This window comes from Babylonia areolata, chromosome 19 (genome assembly GCF_041734735.1).
Source record: "Babylonia areolata isolate BAREFJ2019XMU chromosome 19, ASM4173473v1, whole genome shotgun sequence".
Classification (NCBI taxonomy): Eukaryota; Metazoa; Mollusca; class Gastropoda; order Neogastropoda; family Buccinidae; genus Babylonia; species Babylonia areolata.
In genome coordinates, this window is record NC_134894.1 from 54,770,130 (window position 1) to 54,782,629 (window position 12,500).

At 44.8% G+C, this 12,500-nt stretch overlaps 1 protein-coding gene across 5 annotated transcripts in view; it reads left to right on the forward strand.

Annotated features, from left to right (window-relative positions):
* LOC143294366 (uncharacterized) overlaps positions 1 to 12,500 on the forward strand; it is a 200,026-nt gene that overhangs the window by 146,057 nt on the left and 41,469 nt on the right. The gene's annotated exons all lie outside the window — the stretch shown is intronic.

The following is a 12,500-nucleotide window of genomic DNA, read 5'->3' on the forward strand; positions in this document are numbered from 1 at the left end:
GGTGACTGGTTGACAAGTTGCTTGCTGGTTGACAAGTTGGCTGGTGACTGGTTGACAAGTTGCCTGCTGGTTGACAAGTTGGCTGGTGACTGGTTGACAAGTTGCTTGCTGGTTGACAAGTTGGCTGGTGACTGGTTGACAAGTTGCTTGCTGGTTGACAAGTTGGCTGGTGACTGGTTGACAAGTTGCTTGCTGGTTGACAAGTTGGCTGGTGACTGGTTGACAAGTTGCTTGCTGGTTGACAAGTTGGCTGGTGACTGGTTGACAAGTTGCTTGCTGGTTGACAAGTTGGCTGGTGACTGGTTGACAAGTTGCTTGCTGGTTGACAGGTTGGCTGGTGACTGGTTGACAAGTTGCTAGCTGGTTGACAAGTTGGCTGGTGACTGGTTGACAAGTTGCTTGCTGGTTGACAAGTTGGCTGGTGACTGGTTGACAAGTTGCTTGCTGGTTGACAGGTTGGCTGGATGGCTGGTTACTTGTCTACTTCAAAAGGTCGGTTAGTTCCTAGACAACGTTTAGTGTCAGTTGAACAGCATAAGAGCAGAGACGAAAATGATTATGAAACACACACAGACACAGACACACAGACAGACACGCACGCACACACACACACACACACACACACACACACACACACACACACACACACACACACACACACATCAAAACAGAACAAAACATGCTTTCAGTGCCTGATTTGTGATAGCACACCCTCATATCTTTCTGAGCTTGTTAACCCGTACTTGCCAAACAGAACGTTGAGATCTCTTGATTCCTCCCAGCTAACTGTTCCCCGATACTTCCTTGACTCCTGTGGAAAGAGATCATTTTCCGTCTTCGGCCCAACAACTTGGAATTCTCTGCCTATTGCTCTCAGACAAACAACTCATCTATCTACCTTTAAAGTAAATCTTAACACTTATCTCTTTAAAAAAAATACTTGTCATAGCTCAAATAGTGCTGTTGTCCCAGGCCCATGGCAATGTGAGTGTGTGTGATGGGAGAGTAGAGAGAATGGGGGTGGGTAGATGGATGGTGGTGGTGTAGTTCGAATTAATCGAAAGGGAGAATGACCCGATTTTTACCCCTTTTACCTTTTCTGTCCAAAATTTTATTTTACAATTTTTACAAAATCTGTGGCACGCAGATTACAATTATGTTCCTTTTTACATGTATGTATTTTAAGTGAAAACTGCTGTCATCTCAGCCGTTTAATCATGTGTGTGTCTGTGCGTGGGTGTGAGTGTGAGTGTTGGAGTGTAACAGTTGTAGTATTGATAGTATGCTACTTTGTGAGTTTTATGCATTGTGTGATTTTTTTTAAATAATAATATTAATGATTTTGTTTTACTGATGTTTCTACTACTTTTTATATGCTTTCTTATTTCACTTTAGGCACTGGATTGTAAAGCGCTTAGAGCTTGCTTACGCTTGTATTATAGCGCTATATAAAAAATAAAATATTATTATTATTATTATTAAAACACAAATGGAACAACACGAAACAGACTGTACCCAAGGCAGCACAATGCACAGCCGTTGAATCTCTCTCCAGGAGGGCAACGCATCCTTTGAGTGTAGTGCCATTCTTCTGTGTCTGTCCAGTAGCGGACAAACATGATTTTTTAGTGGGAAGTAGTGCGTCAGTGTCTATAAAAGGCTGAATGTCTTTCTCTTACAGCTTATCTTTGACCCAGAATTTTGAAATAGGACGAAGTCACATGGAAACAAAAAAATGCAAATAAGCATAAAATGATGATGAGTGAGTTAGAAAAAAAACAAACAAAACAAAAACCCAGACAAACATGCACACATACGGAAAGCAGACCGGAGCAAGAAAAAACCCAGGCGAATGCAATCTCTGCAACGAAAAATGTAATGTTTTAGAAAAGAGATTGTCCATTAACATAGAAATAAACAGACTCAAAAACGATGTGTGAATGACATAAACAGTATTTTGAAGTGAAAAAAAAAAGAAAGAGGAAAAAAAAGTGGACAAAATGGAAGAGAGAGAGAAAAAAAAAAGCCCACAAAAAACAAAAACACGACTAGGGCATGTGTAGCAAAAAAAAAAAAAAAAAAAAAAAAAGAGAAGAAAAATGGGGAAAAAAAAGAAGTTGGAGGCCCCATTAGAAAAAGAAAGTGGGAAGAAATAGGAGGTTGAACCCCCCACCCCCACCCCCACCCCACCACCCTAAACCACCACACACCTAAAAAAAAACAAAAAAAAGAAAAAAAAAAAAGGAGTAACTCTAGAAAAAACAAAAACCGCTCCTGTACAGTACAGCACGCTTACCTCTAGCAGCAACTCGACGGCAGTTATTAACGAGCACACCCCCTCACCCCCCCCCCCCCCTTTGTTCTGTTAATCATTCCAACTCCCTCTAGAAAATGTTGTTCTCACTGCATCGTTTCAATTGACTTGCTTGAAGGCTGCTGTGTTTGTCCGGGTGGTTTGCCTCCCGTGCTTCCTGAAGCACGACTGAAGACTTGGAAGGGGCAGAAAAGGAACAGGAGGGGGGGGGGGGGGGGGGGGGGGGGGGGCTGGATGTGTGTGTGTGTGTGTGTGTTGGGGGGTTATCCGGTGGGAGTTCTGAAACAGGATGGAGGTGGTGCGGATGAGTGAGTGAGTGTGTGTGTGTGGTGAGGGGTGGTGGTGGGTGTCAGAAGGAGAACGAGTGAGGTGGAAAAGGGGGGGTGGGGGGGGGGGGGGGCGAGGGGGGGGGGGTAATCTACTAATGAAGTCTGAAGCAGTTCCGTGAGAGACGTTCTGTTTCCCTCATGTGCGTCACTGACTCTTCAAGTAAAACGGGGCACCGTAAAAAAAAAAAAAAAAAAAAAAAAAAAAATTAAATACAAAAAAAGAAGAAAAAATAACTTCAATGTTATCCATTGCAAGGAATCCGTTTCAACATAAAATTGTATTTTAACAGAGTGAGCGAACGAGCAAGAGAGAGAGAGAGAGAGAGGCAAACAGACACATAGATAGGATAGATAAATCATTGTACAAAAGCAGAGATAAATATAAGGCAGGTGGATAGATGGTTAGACGGACAGACATGCAGACAGACAGACACACTATCTGACAGACAGATACAGATAACAAACGAATTGATTAAATGGATTTACAAGCAGTCAAGTAAAATAGGTGATGCAAAACACAATGAAACAAATCCCAGAGAGACAGAGACACAGACAGAGAGAGACAGAGACAGAGAGAGAGAATGGAAATGGTTTGTTCATGTAAAGGCCATAGCCCCAAATGATGGGGGTAGAGAGAGAGAGACAGAGAGAGAGAGAGAGAGAGAACCATTTTCCCTTTCTCATTCTTGACAGATGGCTTTCATATGTGTTCCCCTGTGATGTTGAAAATAAGCCCCACTTTTATCATCCAGCGCACTGGTGGTCTGCAGAATGTATGTAACAACACTCGGGTAAGGAGCTGGTCATACTTTACATTACAATACACCTTCTCCTTATTCTTCTTATTCTTCTTCTTCCTCTTCTTGAATGTATGTGTGACCGTGCTAGCAAATGAACAGTAGTGCGTGTGTGTGTTTGTGAGTGTTTGAGTGTGTGGGCGTGAATGTGTACGTGTGTCTTTGCTTGTTTTATAATTGTGTGTGTGTGTGTGTGTGTGTGTGCGTGCGTGCGTGCGTGCGTGTGTGTGTGTGTGTGTGTGTGTGTGTGTGTGTAAGTACGTACGTACATGATAATGTACCAATTGTTCTTTTCATCGCTTTGTTACCTTTAATGGACTATTCCAGTTACTATTCTTATTCGTCGTTCTAATTATTTTATTTTATTTCATTTTATTTCTTTATTTCTATGCTTTGTGTTGTACTTTATTTTTGTATTTTGTGTCGTTAAATGGGCAGAATTGTAAAAAGGCCTTTACTGTGCCTAATTCTTTACCCATTAAAGATTCAATCAATCAGTCTTCTTCTTCTTTCTTTCTTTTTTTCATTTATTCTTTCTCTCCCTCTTTTGATGTGTCCTGGATTTGAAACCCGCAAAGATGGATTAATTCCTAAAAAATATATATCGTCAACCCTAAATGTTCAGAACTACCCTATTGATATATCAAAGTCGAACGAGTATTTGACGAAAAGGCTAGCGAAGGTCTGTGCGTGCGTGCGTGCGTGCGTGCGTGCGCGTGTGTGTGTGTGTGTGTGTGTGTGTGTGTGTGTGTAAATCTCGTAACGTCATAACTTTTAAAAAAAAGTGAAGTAGTTCTATGTTTAAGTTTATGCAAATGGAATTATGGTTAACGTGTAGTGAAGTTATTGCGTTGTTTGGTGTCTTGCTGGATACGATCCTTTTATGCAGTCTGCACCACGTGCGTGTGTCTGAAGCTAGCGACAACAGACTACAGCTGGAGAACGACAACAACAACGACAACAACAAAAACTTGTAGCATGATGATATTCCAAACATGTCTATAAAAGTGAGAAGCAAACTGTACTGGTGTGGCATTACAAAGCGAGCATCCCTTTAAGATAATACTGCCAAATGGCGTTTAAGGAGAAAAAAAAGAAAAGACAAAATCATGAATTAGTTGACTGCACGGATGATTTCTTTTCTCCACGCATGATTATCGAATTCAGTCAACCTTAAAACCCTGTATCACCCAACTTGCCTGCGCAGGTTTTATTTTTTTTCAAATTTGTTTTCAAATTCTTTTCCCTGGCGTTTATCTTCTGTGCTAAACCGAATGTGTGGCAGGTCGTTTGTTTCAACTTTAGGGTTTTCCTTTATGGCTGTGTAACAGTGTCTGGCACTTACCTGAATGGATGCCTTCAAACAGACATTTGCAGAGTCGGGTAGTATAGGTGGTGGGGGGTGGGGTGGCGTGGGTGTGGGTGTGGGGGTGGAGGCTACAGAGCAATCGGAGTGTCTTGTGTAAGGAGAATGAAGCGGATGTGAACGTAAATGAAGCAGTCTTTATAGCAGTCTCCGGCACAGAATTGCGTCTAGCAGGCCAACATTGAATGAGACGTTTCTTTTCTTTATTTCCTTTTTGTCTGTCTTTTTTTTTTTTCCTTTTCTTTTCTTTTTTTTCCCCTGTGATTAAACGTCTTTTCAGTTGATGTGTTCTCAACTGGATAGTAAAATGAAATGCAACGTAATATAGTGTTGTTGTTTTTTTAAATACTAAAATTCTTATACTTTCAAAATAATTGTTTCGAGAATGTGGTTGTTTGTCTAGATGTGTGTGTGAGTGAGTGACTCAATGAGTGTGTGTGTGTGTGTGTGTGTGTGTGTGCGTGTGCGTGTGTGCGTGCGTGTGTGTGTGTGTGTGTGTGTGTGCGTGCGTGCGTGCGTGTGTGTGTGTGTGTGTGTGTGTGTGTAATTGAGCTTCTGTCGTCATAACTTCTATCAGGCGACGAAAATGGGTGTGGGATTGGCCTATACACCGAAAAAACACGCTTCATGGGTTTATCGATTCTAGCCGGCACACCCCATCCCTCAGTCACCGAAAACATTGTTATTTTAATGTACACTCGCTTGGATGAACACACACACACAGATCGACGTGATCCAGGTCCTTTTTCTATTATTCAAGAAAACAGAGGGAATGCAGGGGAGGAGGGAGGTGAGGGAGGGCCAGCTGGGGGCGTTGGTGGGGCGGGGGGGGGGGGGGCGGGGGGGTGGGGGGGGGGGGGGTACAATTGCTGCATTGCTGGTTGCCTCGCATCGACAATGGCAGAGTCAGTCGGTCGGTAGAGCAGTTGTTTATCACAATGTATATATGTTGGGTCGCCACATCTGGCTTGATAAAGCCCCGTCATGTTTTTCACCGACGATCGTCCATCACCCAGGCCTGTCCCTGCGTCACTTGGAGCACTGTGGAGGAGGGGGGGGGAGAGTGTGTGTGTGTTAGGGGGAGGGGTGGTGGTGGTGGCGCGGTGACTGCATAGTACGCGGAATGAAAGACAGAACCAAGTCAAGGAAAGACGTTTAGTTCATGTATTCCAAAGAGGCATAGAAACACTGTAGGCTACATTAGCGTCTTTGACACACACACATGCACACACACACACACACACACACAAACACGCACGCACACACACAGACACACACACACACACACACACACACACACACACCGTATACACACAAAAAGAGTGATCTCATAATCAAATACAAAAGGCCACAAGAGCAAGTAGACAAATACTTAAAGAAGTGGCTTGGGGATTGGGGGTGGGGTGGGGGGTGGGGGTTATTGTTGATATCATATCACTGTCTGGTACAGCTACTTTATTTACTTGAACTCACACGTGAGGAGGAGGAGGAGGAGGCTCAGAAAGGGCGTGGGTGGGGAAAAAGAGGATGTGTGTGTGCGTGGGGGGAGGGGAGAGGGTTGGTTGTGGGGAAGGGGGAACGGGGTAGAATGGTACATACTGGACCCCCTGCCGTGTAATGACGAACACGTATGGCATACCGGCTGCGTCATAAAGTTGTTTTCTTCCCCCCCCCACACCCCCCCGCCCCCCCACACACGCACACACACCACACACCCTTCCCCACCACTGTTGGTCGTTATGGACTGTGACTGCCGTGAGCAGCTTGTGCTGTGCCAGCAGCCGTGACAGAGGCAGGGGGGGAGACGTGAGAGGTTAGTGGGGTGTGAAATAAAGGGCTCTTTACGACGGCTCAGTGTTCTGGCAGCGTTTGGGGAAACTGTTTTGCCGGGGTCCACACACACACACACACACACACACACAGAGTGTAAAGAGGTTGCCTTAATTAACTTTGCTTTGCTTCGCTTTTGTATTCACCACGATCTGTTTAAGTTCTTTTGGTTCCGTGTATGTTCGTTATGAGTGTTGAATATGAAGCCTCCTTTTCTCTCTATTATTTTACAGGGGTGGGGGTGGGGGGGGGGTGGCACGTGTTTTTCATGGTATATAAAACTCAAACTGGCGTAACTGTGAAACCCATACTCAGTTCAGCCTTTCTCTCCCCCTCCTCCCCTCCCCTCCCCTCCATCTCTCTCTTCCTCTTGCTGCTGGTGAAACACCATAGGAGTAGTTCACTATTACTTTTGTATATTTTCGTTTTAACATATCGCCGGATTCGATCAACTGAAGAGTGTCAAAACAAACTTCGGTTTTCTTTCTTCATGTGTGTGTGTGTGTGTGTGTGTGTGTGTGTGTGTGTGTGTGTGATTGCGTATTCGAGTGTGTGTGTGTGTGTGTGTGTGTGTGTGTGTGTGTGTGTGTGTGTGTGTGTGTGTGTGTGTTGGTCGAAGAAAGTAAACTGGAATAAATGAAAAGTCGACATCGAGCTGAGAACGTCTTTGCCTGTGCCGTGTGAACATTGAGATTTTGTCTTTCGTGTGTTGTTGTCCACAAAGCGGCGAGTTCATTGCTGTATCAAAATATTCCTGACCCTTCCACAAACTTCTGATCATACCAGTCTGGGTTTGTGCACGACATTCACTTAGTGGGATCAACGATGCAGAAAAAAAAACCACCCCGAAATCTAACGACCCCACCCCCTGAAAATTAAGTAAATTCAAAACAGGAATGTACATAATAACATATTATAGAAAATGTGAGATATTTAGACAGTAACCCCTTTTGTATAATGTAGTGTAGGACAGTATAATTTGGGAAACAGGATTTTTACTTAGTTTACGAACAGTCTGAATACTGCTGAATTATCGTCAGACACGTCTACAAAGTTCTGTGTGTCAAACGTTCCGTAAAGTTTTGAATTTGTCGTGAATTTGACAATCAGTTATGATTAACGGTTGCGGTCCTATCGAAACGGCGAGTTAGCAGCAACAGCAGTCGTTATATCGTCATACTTACCATAAGCATACGTGCATAAGTGTAAAAAAAAAAAAAAAAAAAAAAAAAAAAAAAAAAAAAAGCATGACAATTGCTTTTCTCTTGACGCCTATTAAAAAAAACCCCCAGCAACATATAATTCTAGTTTCTTTATACTTTGCCCTGTCAATATTCGCGTTTTGGCATCAACGGTGCATATGGAGACAGAACGATATAAAATGTGTTTATTTGTCTCGGAGAGAGCGGCATTGTCAAGGGGTTTTTTCCATCTAGATGCCTAGTTGGTTGGCGACAGGTGGCTATCTCACTTGCATTTAATATGAATAATATTGCTGGCGTGTCTGGTTGTCGGCTTAGAGTGGTGCACAGCCTGTGTCACGAATTTGGTGATTTGCCTGCCTTTTTTTTTTTTTTAATATTTTTTTTTATATATCTCCTCTGCACGGCATTGCTGTTCAAAGTCTGTGGTCTCTATCTGAAGGAGACAAAGCCACGTTTTCGATGTTGTTGTTTTTTTCTCTTCCGGGTTGGCATTATGTATGTATGTGTGTGTGTGTGTGTGTGTGTGTGTTGTTTTTTTGTTTGTTTGTTTTCGTTGGGTTTTTTTTATATAAAGATAAACTAAATGAATAAATGTTTGTGTAAAAAAAAAGATTAAACAAGTATATTCATGTGTGTGTGTGTGTGTGTGTGTGTGTGTGTGTGTGTGTGTGTGTGTGTGTGTGTGCGCGCGCGTGTGTGTGTGTGTGTGTGTGTGTGTGTGTGTGTGTGTGTGTGTGTGTGCCTGTCTGTGTTTAAGTGTGTGTGTCTATTCATTCATCCATTTCATTCGGTCTTTCAGCCATTCTCCCCCCCCCCCCGCCCCCTCCCCCCCCACCCCCTCCCCTCTATTTTTATCCACCCTTTTCGTTCTGTATTCAGTTTATTGTCATTTCACAACGTGTTACTTGAGATGGAATCAGTTGTGATGACATGCGAGTACGTTCATGTTGTAATATTGATGTTTTCATTTGTCTTTGTCTGTTTTGCGTCTTCGTCAATGCTTTGTGGGCTTTCCACTCTTTTGAACGGACTCCCTAACTCGCTTGTTTCGTCATTGTGTCGTTGTCGTATTTCGTCGTTGTCGTCGTCATTCTCTTCCTCCGCCTCCCCCTCTTCCTCTTTCTCCTCCCCCGCCTCCTTTTCCTCCTCCCCCTCCTCCTCCTCCTCCTCTTCTTCTTCCTTCTTCTCCTCCCTAGCCTCCTTTTCCTCCTCCTCCTCCTCTTCTTCTTCCTTCTTCTCCTCCCTAGCCTCCTTTTCCTCCTCCTCCTCCTCCTCCTCCTCTTCCTTCTTCTCCTCCCACGTCTCCTTTTCCTCCTCCCCCTCCTCCTCTTCCTTCTTCTCCTCCCACGCCTCCTTTTCCTCCTCCTCCTCCTCCTCCTCCTCCTCTTCCTTCTTCTCCTCCCTAGCCTCCTTTTCCTCCTCCTCCCTCCTCTTCTTCTTCTCCTCCCTAGCCTCCTTTTCCTCCTCCTCCTCCTCTTCTTCTTCCTTCTTCTCCTCCCTAGCCTCCTTTTCCTCCTCCTCCTCCTCTTCCTCTTCCTTCTTCTCCTCCCTAGCCTCCTTTTCCTCCTCCTCCTCCTCCTCTTCTTCTTCTCCTCCCTAGCCTCCTTTTCCTCCTCCTCCTCCTCTTCCTCTTCCTTCTTCTCCTCCCTAGCCTCCTTTTCCTCCTCCTCCTCCTCTTCCTCTTCCTTCTTCTCCTCCCTAGCCTCCTTTTCCTCCTCCTCCTCTTCTTCTTCTCCTCCCTAGCCTCCTTTTCCTCCTCCTCCTCCTCTTCTTCTTCCTTCTTCTCCTCCCTAGCCTCCTTTTCCTCCTCCTCCTCCTCCTCCTCTTCCTCTTCCTTCTTCTCCTCCCTAGCCTCCTTTTCCTCCTCCTCCTCCTCTTCTTCTTCCTTCTTCTCCTTCCTAGCCTCCTTTTCCTCCTCCTCCTCCTCTTCTTCTTCTCCTCCCTAGCCTCCTTTTCCTCCTCCTCCTCCTCTTCTTCTTCCTTCTTCTCCTCCCTAGCCTCCTTTTCCTCCTCCTCCTCCTCTTCTTCTTCCTTCTTCTCCTTCCTAGCCTCCTTTTCCTCCTCCGCCTCCTCTTCTTCTTCTCCTCCCTAGCCTCCTTTTCCTCCTCCTCCTCCTCCTCCTCCTCTTCTTCTTCCTTCTTCTCCTCCCTAGCCTCCTTTTCCTCCTCCTCCTCCTCTTCTTCTTCCTTCTTCTCCTGCCTAGCCTCCTTTTCCTCCTCCTCCTCTTCTTCTTCTTTCTTCTCCTCCCCCGCCTCCTTTTCCCCCTCCCCCTTCTCCCCCTCCTCCTCTTCCTTCTCCTCCCCCTCCTCCTCTTCCTCCTCCTCTTCCTCTTCATCATCTCCATCATCATCATCATCATCAATTGTCATCACCTCAAGCTCCTTCTCTACAACCACCATCTTCATGATCATCATTATCGTCATTATTTTTGTTCGTCCTCCTCATTTGTCTTTTTTCTTTTTCTTTTTCTTATTTTAATCAAAAGCCGAGCCCTTGTGCGAATTTTTGTTGTTGTTGCAACATTGTAAACTTTGTTCTTTATTTCGAGAATATCTTGGTACTAATTTAAGAACAAACAAACAAACAAAAAAACAAACTTATCTGGACCTTGCAATTGGAATGAACTTCCTTTTTCGCTTCGTCAAGTCTCCACACTCAGCTCTTTCAAGTCTGGCCTTAAAACCCACCTCTTCCCAAAATAGCCTCCCTTGCCTGCCTCTTCCTTGTCTTTAGTTTCTATTAATTCGATGTGCTCTTTCGATGTCATTGGTTGGCAAAGCGAAGTCTAGGCATCTCTGTCCTCTACTTTGCATTTTGTTATTGGTTGCAGTTAGCCTACACGCCGTCAATATATTCAGTATCAGCTGTGCAACTTCCCGGATTTCTGAATTCACACGCACACACACACACACACACACACACACACACAAAGGCGCACGCACACATACACACAAAGGCGCACGCACACACACACGCACACACACACACACACACACAAACGTACACGGACGCACGCATGTATGCACAATCCCTCCCAACACACACACATTTCAGTATAGGTCACGTGTAGATAACATGCATTGATATAAAAAAAAAATATTGAGAGCAGAAACTCAACCACAGGGATACGCACAGCAACCACGCACATATCATTCATCAGGACAGCCCACTTTACCTGGACATACATGGTCTGGCGGGCACTTTGGGGTTTATTCTCACTCACTCACACACACACACACACACACACACACACACACACACACACACACACACACACACACACACACACACACACACACACACACACACACACACACACACACACACACACACACACACACACGTTAACTTTTAAGTGCGTCTGTCGGCCCCTTGAGATATTCAGACATGTAGGTAACGCTAAAAGACCTGTCTCCTCCATCTCGCTGTTCGGATTCACAAAATGCCAACATCAGTTGGGTAGTCGTGTACATCTACACACACACGCGCGCGCACACACACACAAGTAAGCACGAACGCGCACAAATACACATTGGCACGGACGTGCAAGCACAGGCACACACATACATACAAACGCACACACACACACACACACACACACACAACAAAAAAACAACCCAACACACACACACACACACACACACATACACACACACACACACACACACACACACACTGAACAGCAAGGATAGAAGATAAAAAAAAAAAAAAACCAGGCTTGTCCTACCCCACTCCCCACGCCCCTTCCCCCCCCCCCCCCCCCCCCCCCCCCCCCGCCCAAAAAAAGAAGAAAAACAGAAAAAAAAAAACCCACCCCTAAATGGATAAAAAAAAACCGACAGCATACATAGTCATAATTTTCAATCTACATGATATGTATACGTGAGCAGCTAAGCGTTAGAAAATGCATCATTCAGGTGGAAAGAAAAAAATAGTTGAAAGGGAATCCGTATGACCAGATGTCCGGATGCAGTTTCAGTTTCAGTAGCTCAAGGAGGCGTCACTGCGTTCGGACAAATCCATATACGCTACACCACATCTGCCAAGCAGATGCCTGACCAGCAGCGTAACCCAACGCGCTTAAGGTCCGTTTATACAGAGCGCGAACGCGAAAGCGAAAGCGAACGCGGTTTTTCGTCCTGGAATACTTTAGTTATTTGTAGAGGAACCGTTCAAATAGAGTGCGAACGCGAACGCGAACAAAAAATTTGTTCGCGCGAACGACCGCCTTGATTGCCCCCAGAGCGAATTTTCTCAGAAGGTCGCGCGGCTTTTTTGCTATCAACCAATCAGCAGGTACTTCCCTTGCATCATTTTTCACAAATAGAAACTTGTACGCCTGACCGTTCCAAGAAAAAGCTAGGCACTAGCGTCAGTCTACTTTGCTTGTGAAGTTTGGAGAAGAATGGACAAGACAGAAGCCATGATTCTTGAAATTGAGAAGAATCATGTACTGTATGACAAAGCAGACAAAGACTACAAAGACATCATGAAAAAAAAGAGACATATGGAAAGCAATTGGACAGAAAGTCGGACTGACAGGTACTATGATCTCCTCCGTGTCTGACTCTCTACCTGCGCCATGATTCCAAATGACCAAATTTTATCTCTCACAGCAAGAAAAAGACGAGCCGCCTCGAAAGCCGTCGACGGTTTTCC